This window comes from Stigmatopora nigra, chromosome 6, assembly GCF_051989575.1.
Source record: "Stigmatopora nigra isolate UIUO_SnigA chromosome 6, RoL_Snig_1.1, whole genome shotgun sequence".
Lineage (NCBI taxonomy): Eukaryota > Metazoa > Chordata > Actinopteri > Syngnathiformes > Syngnathidae > Stigmatopora > Stigmatopora nigra.
The window spans coordinates 4,503,885-4,514,686 of NC_135513.1; the positions used below are offsets into that span (position 1 = coordinate 4,503,885).

At 38.5% G+C, this 10,802-nt stretch overlaps 1 long non-coding RNA gene across 1 annotated transcript; it reads left to right on the top strand.

Annotated features, from left to right (window-relative positions):
- Window positions 1-4,254: 4,254 nt before the first annotated feature.
- Window positions 4,255-6,257, top strand: LOC144198078 (uncharacterized). Its single transcript, XR_013326656.1, has 2 exons — window positions 4,255-4,308; window positions 4,708-6,257. It is a non-coding gene; the product is annotated as an uncharacterized LOC144198078 (long non-coding RNA).
- Window positions 6,258-10,802: the final 4,545 nt, after the last annotated feature.

Here is a 10,802-nt window from a genome sequence, read left to right on the forward strand (position 1 = left end):
CAAGGGAAAACACCCGTGCGTCTGAGTCATATTTCGAAATGGATTGTACTTAATACACTAATTTGATCTGGCAACAAAGGATGGCACAGTGGATTGTGTTCAGCGACAAAGTTTTTTTGCTGATTAAACTGAGTGATTTCCCATCAACAAGAGCTGGCTCTAGAGGTGACTGTGTAGTTCCCTTCAGAAAGAGTGCACCTGCTCTGTTTGTGCCTCACACATCTGGAATTCAATACCAATTATGTACCATATATGAACTCCCATCTCTAAAACTCCAACTGAAACTTGATGAAGATTCCTCAACTTCCCCAGAATTGTTGTTGATGTTTCATATCTTGATGTGTAGCAACCATAACGTTCAAAGTTAATGATTATTTGTTTAAAAAACAAGCCCAATTTGAACATTACATACCAGAAAATAAAATATACCATAGGTTGAGCATAATTTTCTATTGTGTTTTCATCGACATGCAGTATATTTAACGCAATCTCCCAACTTTATTGGAATAGGAGTTTTCATTAAAAGACATTTTTGCACCTGGAAATTTAATGGAGAATTCAAAAATAGAAGATTGTCGGAGTGAAACAGATCCTAACTTTAGCAACCTCAGCAGCCCACAGAAATGACCAATTAGGGGCGTGTGAGCATGTATATCTGAGAGCGCCAGATTAAATGCACAGCCACATTGCTGCAACTTGGCATTCTTGGCAGCCCCTTGTCTGAACTTCCATCTGTGTGCTGTGCACGCACCAGAGGTTTCATGACACGAGCAGATTTAAACACTTGGTTGCGAGGAATGTCATTTCAGCATTGGCAATATCATCGTCTTGCTCGCTGCACCTCATATAAATTGGGCATTATGGCGAGCAAAATGAAGCAGAGAGGGGGGGCTTTGGGTTTCATTCGGGTTAGTTCAAATGATTATCGTATTCATGTGTGGATGTATATTATATATGGCGGCCATGGTCTACAGGTTGTGAGCTTTAAAAATGGCAGGTATTTATATTTTAGATTTTCTTTTGAATATTTGTATAGTCTTTTCTATATACCAATAATTTACACTTTTGTTGCTTTTTCCCAAAAGTTTCTTTGCACAATTATTTATCAATATATTGGTGCAAGGAATACGTAACAATGCTGTGGGAGTGAAGAAAGAATGTTTTGTTTGGTTTACATACTGCAATGCAAAATAATGAACAAGAAGCACCTGAATCAATATTCTATTTTATTTTTCAATTTGAAGACCAACGGCAACAGTATGAGGTGCAAAAATTCCTTTTTTATATAATTGCCTGCTGTTTATTGTGTCAATATAAAGCACAATGACTAAATGTTCATTGCAGTATGTATTATCTAAGTCTTAATAAAAGCCTATGTCACCTCATCTAATCTGGGATTAACTAAACTAAATGCCACACAGATCCCTCCAGTCGTTCTGGGTCATTTGAAGACAGAAGCTGGTTTGCAGTGGGCTGTCTAGGACCATGTGCACTACCATGATGGTCCTCTCTACTTTAGCCCTCATGTTACGCCGGCATTTCATCAACAGGGTCAAAACGTGAGTCCTTTCTTTTCCATTTTTTTTAATCAATAAATTACATATGAAAATATTGAAAATTAATCAATTTAAAGTTATAGCAAGTTTAGTTGTGCCAACATTTGTGGCTGGATAGGAATATTTTAAACATGCCGTTCAAAACAACCAGCACCAGATGGTCTTTGTCAAGGAACATCAGAGCCCAAAATGTTGCAAAAAAGTCCACAAAGGGATTCCACATTGCACGATGAAGAATAACATAAAGGGCTGTTAAAGTACATATTAATTAGTGGAGCGCGAGTCAGAAGCTGCCGACTCATAGGCAACTTTCTTTCATCATCATCCTCATCTTCTCTAAGTACTATGGCACTGTATTTATTCTGGGTTGTAAAATGTGAATATTCAAATCCTAATATTCTTCCAAAATATTCTCTCTATGTATGTGTATACATATGTAGTATTTCTTGGAGTTTTGTCCCATAAATTAGCTTTTTTTTTAGTTTTTGCAGTTTTTTTTCAATTTGACAAAGGTTTATTTTGATTATAGAACACTTTAGTGCACCTTATTGCTGTGTATGCTTGTTTTCCTGCACTTGGGTCCAATCCCGCTCGCCACCAGCGCTAATTAACAAATGTATTAAAAGCATGAAAGGGATTACATAATGCAGAACATTTTCTGAGAAAAAATATATGAAAAATATGCCGGAGGAATTAGGTGACTCCTCAGTCAGGAAACTAAAGGCTATATCCTCTAGAAGAGGGGTGCTGACATTTCCAGACATGATTTATTGAGCCAGCCTGATCATTTGTCACTCATGCGAATCGACAGCCATAAGACATAATGTGCTGGCCAAATATGACAAATATGCAATCCAAATGCCAAGTTCATTATGTTGTTATGCAGCAGAAGCGTTGCCATCCTGAAAAAGGCTGACACCCATTTAAGGTGCCCTTTGAGGAAATTGTTTTAGATTACAGCCAAAACAAACACGCTGCATCTTGGCCTCATGTTTTTATCCTTTGGTTATTTCACGCCAATGTGCATTTACTATTTTGAAATTATTGCATTACATTAGATTAGATTACTTTACTGGATCCCATATTCGGGATATTTCACTGTCAAATACATTATAGACATAAATAAATAGGTAATAAGTTGATAAAAAAGTGTTATATATATATATACATACGGTTGGTCTTAACATTCAGCCATTTCTTTTCTTATTTATAATAATTAAATAATATATTTTATTATTATAATAATAAATGATATCTGAGCTTTAATTCCCAACATCGTATTTTGTCATTTGTCTGTTTATTGTCTATAAATGATGTTTATCAAGTCATAAACAAATGCTGCCTCGACGGCTTCAAACTTGAACTCCACCATCTTGCCTTCCTAACATGCTTATTATATCTATAATGCAAAGTAATATAATACGCATTTTTATAGCCTTGACCCGATCACCAGCTTCTTTTCATCCACGCAGTTTTCCAAAAGACTCCTGGGAAAAGGCAGCAGCACGTAATGTTCTCACCAGTGATGATCGGAGTTGAAGTTGTGCAGGTAAACAACACATATTTGCATTTAAAGGAATAAAAATCATAACAATGAACAGACAGTCTCACTCTAAAATGAAAAGCATTACGAGCTTTTATTTTCTTTCTTCGTCGATTAATTTAATTATAATTCAATTTACAATATGCCTTTCAGGGGAAATGTTGTCTTGCAAACCTACACCAGGGAGTTGTGTTACAGTATCAATTTCATGAATCAGGTTACAGTCTTCAGTGTTGGCAAGTTTAGGGCTCGTGGGTCAATCTGTTTGAGGGGTCATCATGGCAAAGAATGGGGGTAGCCGGTCCCCCGATGCAGGTTTTCCTCAACACTGGAGAGATCCCCGAGAGTGGAGCATCGAGAAGAGACAGGACCCGAGAGTAAGCGCATCAGGCATGAAAATCTCGGGTTCAGGTTTTGTTTGCTTTGGGGTATTTTTTTTCATGTAAGAAGTCATCAGGGTTTCATTAACATTTGAATGTATGAATTCAGATTTGTATTTTTTGGGAGTACTTTCCCTGAAGGGCTTAATAATTAATATCATTTTTTTGGGGGGTGCAGAGTAACTGTTTCATTACATCGTGAACATAAAAATAGGAAGTAGTAATTAATCTATAAACGGCACTCTAGGCATGAATGTGTTTGTCTTTCATGGATGGTAAATTATCAATAATCGCAATTAAAAAGGAGAATCTTAAAAGTTAAAACAACTAATTATCTCCTGTAATGAACTTCTTGTCTTTCAAAGCGCCTCTAGCACAGTGGAGTAATTAACTGTCTACATTTTAAATGAATTGCTAAATAATTCTTCACGCCAATGGTTGATTGACAACTTAAACCAAAGATTTGGGTGATCAAACGTGCCAAAATTTTGGTAATGTCACTAAACCACAAATTAGAATGTCTCAGATAAGTAATAACTATTGCAGAATTAATTCCTGTTTGCCTTTTATAGTATGGTGTGATATATTATCTTGCATTCAAAGTGATCAACTTTATCGTTTTTAGAAAGTCATAATCACACTGAAGCTGTACTATACCAAGCAAGAATGGGAAAGTTTCACCCAAAAAGCTTCAACCATTTATTGTCATAGTTCTAAAATGTTTATTGAATGTTGTTTATGGAAAAGGAGATGTAAAATGTGCAAACTGTGCTTACAGCGGTGGGTGTTGGATGTGGAAGCTATCATCAGGTCAATGGAGAGAGAACTGGTAAGATTTGCCCACAAATTGCCAATTTTTTGTTGACAAATATGAAGATTATTTTTTTAGTACTCGTTCCAACTGTGAAGCGAACAGAAAAATCTACAGAAATAAAATAACCAGTTTAGGAGTGTTATTAGTTGAATAGGCCTGCTTTAGTTTAATGTTCAGTTAGTACATTTATATTTAGCATATTTCTTTTTTTCAATTTAAATGCATGTTAAACAAAATACTAAAATTCTATTGATTTCAACATCTCAAGTTTTAATGGCAAAGACAAAAGGGAGGCGCTGTTTGACTGACTATTTCCCTCTAGTGTTAAAACAAAGAGGTGCAACCGAATGTAGGCTGAATTTAAGCTTTTTGTGCACGTCACATTCAATGTGATTTTACGTCTGTGTATTCCAGAAAGCTTCAATGGAAAAATACCCTCCTCCAGAAAACTTGACAACTATTGCCAAGAAAAATAACATGTACAGTAATCGCCCTGGATGGCCATTTTAAGGACGCTGATGTCTCGGGAAGTATTTGTAAACATTTAGAGTTCTTTCCCATCATTTGTGTGACCCCCAGACTGTGTGGTAGAAATTATTTATGTGATAGCTGCCCCTTCCTTTGCCTGACCTTTTAATGAAATGCATAATAATTTACTTTAACTGACAAATGAGTCCTGTCATTATCTAAATAAGGGTGTCAAACTCAGTTGGTTTACGGGCCACATTAACTATGGATTTTGAGTGATTTTTCTGGGCCTGTTTTTGTAGCTTTGTTGATCAATTTTTGGGCCATTTTAACGTTCCTTATTAAATGATTGGCTTCCACAGACGAATGAACGAATGTGATGGCGGACAAAAAATTCTGCAAAATGCAGTAGTCCACACATCCCCTGATCAAGATAATGAAACCATTGGGCCACCTCTGGCCCACGAACCTTATGTTTGACACAGAGAATCTAAATTCTCAACTCCTAGTTGTTTTTCCGTGTACTTTCATTTCACGTTCCCTTGGAAGCAGAATTATTTTCCTAACGGGCTGAAAGCACCTCCGTGATATGTGCTGGGACAGAATGTCTGTTAAAAACGCCATTATGGCAAATGCCTCTGTGTTATGGCGTCTAAAAATTCCCCGCACACCCCTGGCAGAAGCCGATGGTGCTAATGCGGCTAATGTTTCCCCAGGAACGTCGCCTCTGCCAAGGCAGCCACTCTAATCGCGCACTGTGCGATTCAAGGCGCTACGGGGCATGAATATCTGCACGGCCACATTTCACTGTCGCCTCCCTTCGCCCATGAGCCTGCCAAGCTCAAATTGCAAGGTGAAAGCAGGGATTTCGGTGCAATTTAGAAGGGGACGCTAATGAATATGGTCTTGCTGCGCATGCTGTGAGAGGACAGGAGTTCATCTAATGATGGCAAATGGCCTCGGAGTGAGACACACGCTGATGAGACTTCGATGGCGTTCTTTATTTTGCATAGAAATCTTATAATATGGACTAGGGGGGAAATCTATTTAAAAAAGGTTTCAATGGAGAGTGGTGTCAAGGGTCAACAGTGATTTTATTTTCTTGTGCTAGACTGATGATAGAACTGTTGGAGGGGGGATGTGAGGGTTATTGATTGGATGTTGTGATCCAGACCAATATTTCTTGTCGTTAGTAAACATTTACAAATGGGATACGATCAGGTTGCTGAAAAATGAAGTGGTGACAGTTGAATGGGGATTTATTGAATTAAGAAATATGAGGCACTCATTTATGACAAGACTGTAAAATGTCAAATCAACTAAATAATTGGAAATGTTTCCTCCACTGAAGTTGATAGTTTAGTATCCTTACTTGGCAAAATGGACTGGACGTCTAGCGCCATCAATGGCACCCAATGAGTTAAATGAGTGACTTGTAAGGATCAATTTTTAAAATTACTACTTTATATTTTGTCCATTAAAGTGAGCAATTAGGATGGCTGAATGTCATTACATATAGCCAGCATGTTCTGTCCTCTTTCCTAAGGGCAGCCTTATTTATTTTTACATAATGTCCAAGTCAGTCACTTTTCTTTGAATTTTTCCAGCCCGTCACAGGGGATTTTTCTCTAGCTGGGCATATACTGTGTAGTGTTGCTTAGCAACATGTGAAGTATCAGCACACCTCGCTAGATGTCAGTTCAGCCATCATCAAAGGATTATGCCTGTGTGCATTCTGCTTCTTTTTCTAGCTTTTACATTGCTTTTTCTTAAAGGATTAGCAGAAAGGAAAAAAAATTCTAGATTGATTTATCAACCCTCTGCAATATTAGAATTTTCTGAAATTTTAAGTTACTGAAATGATTTGTTTCCAAAAGAGAGCAAGTGCTTTTTAAAGTAAATACGAGTAGTTGACTTTTATTGGAAATTCCATGGCTGTTGTATCACGACCTTGACACACAAGTCCAAAGCCTCACAATGGCTTTGATGCTGTAAAAGAAGAAACTTCAAAGGGTCGCACAAGAAAGCGTCACTCTCGAGGTGGGAAACGATGTCCAATGAAGAAAAAGCAAGTTGTCTGAGTGATGAAAACTCTTAGAGACCGTGTCGGCACAGCGCGGAAATAGAGTGCTTCCATCCAGCCATTCGTTTTCTATCAGCGCTGGACAAAATTCTACTTGATAAGATTTTGCACTGCCCTTTGCCACATCCATTTTTCTGTGTGCAACAATGATTTGTAATCTCTTTCGCTGGAGAGTCGACAATCGAAGCCATTGGACGTCTATCATCGGCAAGTAGTGTTGGTGGTGGTAGTTGTAGTTGTAATGGGTTGTGTTATATATCCAATAGATGGCGCTGTAGCAGTAGTAGTAGTAGCAGTGTTGGTGGTAGTAGTAGTAATAGTAGTAGCAGTGGTCATGGTAGTAGCAGTAGCAGTAGTAGTAGTAGTAGTAGTAGCAGTGGTGGTGGTAGTAGCAGTGTTGGTGGTAGTAGTAGTAGTAGCAGTGGTGGTGGTAGTAGCAGTAGTAGTAGTAACAGTGGTGGTGGTAGTAGCAGTAGTAGAAGTAGTAGTAGTAATAGTAGTAGCAGTGGTGGTGGTGGTAGAAGTAGTAGTAGTAATAGTAGTAGGAGTAGCAGTAATAATAGTAGTAGGAGTAGCAGTAATAATAGTAGTAGTGGGTGTTTTTATAGATCATCTAGATTCTAGATGGAGCTATGGTAGTAGTATTAGTGGGGGGTTATATTATACATCCACTAGTAACTAGATGGACTTTTAGTAGTAGTGATTAGGGGTTGTGTTATACATCAACTCGATGGAGCTGCGCTAAAGGGATTTTCATACAGTTATTAACCAATATTATTCCATATAAAAGGACCACTGCTGGCTTTTAAGAAAACGAAAGTCTTTTTGTTACGTGTAATGGGGGAAATCATTTTTTGTTTTTGTTTTTACCTCTGCACATGGTTTTGCAATTAATATCCTGATAATCAGCAGCCACCCTGCTGAAAGAAGTTTGGTCCTCCCACCATGCAACCAGGAGTCTGAAAAGAGAATCACTAACTACCAAGGGTATGGAGCAACCCAAAAAAAAGTCTCGCTGAGACATCCACTTGTGACCGCCTACACACAGTCTGCTTCTTTGCCAAGGTGCATAGAATGCTTTTGGAGAGGAGATGAGAATAGTCAGGTGTGCCTTCTAAAGACTTGATTTGTTTGCTCTCCTCTCTCAGGCTCACTTCAGGAAATGAGCAATGGCATCTATCTGTACGGGTCACCTTTCACAATCGTGAGAGTTGCAGCTCGCCGGTTGACATCGTAATGAGAAAAAGGGACAACCCAAACATACGTTTGATTGTTATTCCCATAAATAGCCGTTGGTGTTGTTCACTTTTGAGGGGGTTATTTTTTGTCTTTTTGTCAAGTCATGGCATTGACAGATTTACATATTTGCTATTTACAGTGATTATATCAAATGCTTAAAAAATATTTGATAAATCTTGAGGCCAAAGTCATTCAATTCTATAATGATCCATTGGTCTAATTTCTTGTGATATTAGAAATTAAATTTGACATGAGTTTTGACACTTTTTGCTTCTACTGGTAGTTTGTAGATGGACCCTTATCAAGGTGTTATTGACATTTACAGGAGAGAAGTATAAATGGGTTTAAAGGGCATTCAAATTACCGTGTAGCTTCCCTTCATCTCCAATAGTTTGTAATTGCACTAATTGCAGCTATTACCCACGCAGGCCTGCTAAGTTCTGTTTTTGGATGGAGGAGAACCGTTGTGATGAATGATTAGGCTTCAGTGCCATTGCTGGCAATAGACATCAAATCCATAACAGTTGTTTCCTTATTTCTATTGGAATTGGAATTCCATCATGGGTATATACATCACGTGTGGGCTTCACTTTTTGTCAGCATTTACCAATCATTTATGTTAGCAAAGACGTCTTGGCAACCGTTGTCCCTCTATAGACATTTAATTTTGGTTTCCAGCTTTTATTTTGGCTTGACTGTACACCCGAGGTCAGCCATCTGGCTCTTCTGTGCACTCTAGACAACACTTTCATTTGGGGATTTCTTTTCCCACTCCCTCTCCAATCTTGAGACGTTTCGCTTCAAGCAAGATTTGACAAGCTTTTGCTTCTCGCCATACTGTGATTGCGGCGCTCTATTACCACACTTGTTCCTCTTATATAATGAAGCTGCGACAATGGGCATGCGAAGAAACAGAGCAGAATTAAGGGGCAAACCAAGGCGATCTTTCTGCAAGCCTTCAATGCTAAGCGACCCAGATGGCCAGCGTGTCATGTCGGATGCCAATTTGATCCCAACGTTAAGATCTATACGACATCCCGACCTCCCACTCGATGACCCAGCGAGTGTGTGTGTGTGTGTGTGTGTGTGTGTGTGTGTGTGTGGGAGAAAGATGGCTAATTTGCACGTAGCGCACGCACTTTGGAATTAGCCGTCGCACTGATGCACTGCGACTTGACATCTGTGCAGCGCGGCCTCTTGAGTCCATAATGGCGGTTTAACAGTTATCAAGCTCATGTCACTCATTTTGGATCTTAGAGATGAATTGTTGGGAATGCCTCTTTGACTTTTGGACATCAAACTCTTCAAGTGTGAGTGTGTGAGGCCGCTTTTTTTTATCACGAGCGAGAACGGCCCCCTTCAAGGCCTCGGGGGCTCCGATAGAACTCCCAGCTGGAAAAGCATGGAAGTAAAAAATCGACTCGGTTGCATTGAAGGCAGCTCCTCAGCTGCGCTATTTTCAATCAATAGCTTTTATGGAATTGGCGTCTTCCCTGGGGTGGGAAATGAAAAGGCCCTTTTGTTGCAAATTCTATACTGTATGTAATGATCTGACATTGAAGTTACAAGCGCCTTTTGAGATGAAGAAAATGAGATAACGGGTTCACATTCACGTGATGGTGAACGGATTCCTGTAATGATGCATTCACTGCGTCGGAGGGAAAAAAGAAGGCGATGTCTACCTAGCGTATATAAACACACAACTGGCATTTCAGTCTCATTTCCCATCTGGCTGCAGATGCATGCTGGGAAAGGAAATTTCCATCCCCATATATACTTTTCTTGGAAGCCCACTTCTGTATTGAATTGAATTCAATGCTTTTGTTGTCACCATGATGGTTTGATGGTTGTTTCTCTCTGTGCGTGTTCTACGTGTCACTAGCGACCAGTCATGGGTGTAGTACGCCTTTTGCCTGAGGTCAGCTGGAATAGGCTCCGGCACCCCGCAACCCAGACATGGACGGGTGGTTTGAAAATAGTAAATAAATAATTGTGCCATTTATTTTGACTTCACAGGGACTTTAATCTGTATGGCTGTTAACTTAATTCTACAATTGAGTGTTTTAAAATGGTGAATAGAAGTAATAGTGGTTTCATTTGATTATTTAGGGATATGTAGATAAAATTGACTTTAGTTATGAATATTAAGCTAAAAATATACAATACATGATTACCTGTTGAAAAACTTCTGTCTGTTTCCAATTGTTTAAACTCCCCCAGAAGAAAATAATACTCTCACTGTGGTCCTTTCTAACATTGCCATCTGTCGGTGTAAGAAAGTAGTTACGATAAAATTCATGCAAAAACTCTAAATATTGAAGAAAGAATCGTTGGCCCCATTTTTCTTTATTTTGAAAGTGCAGTGTGCAGGTCCATAATACAGGTCAACAATAATACAGTTAAATCATGGCAATATTGTGAGAAAACAGAGATTCTGAAGGAATTGAAAGTCAAACTACATGCGAGCTGTGTTTAAAAATACTATTACAAATAGGACTATTTAGCTTGATAGTGTAGTGGTTCATACATGAATCAATGAAAATATGGAAAAAAACATGGTTGTTGGAATGAATTTATTTATGACAGAAGATGTAGTCATTTGCTTTCAGTTTGTCTAATCATAAACAGTCGATATAGACATTGTCTCGTTTTATGCACGTACTTGTCGTGGAAAACGTCGTTTGGAGTACATTTAATATACTACTACTAGTATTGTAGA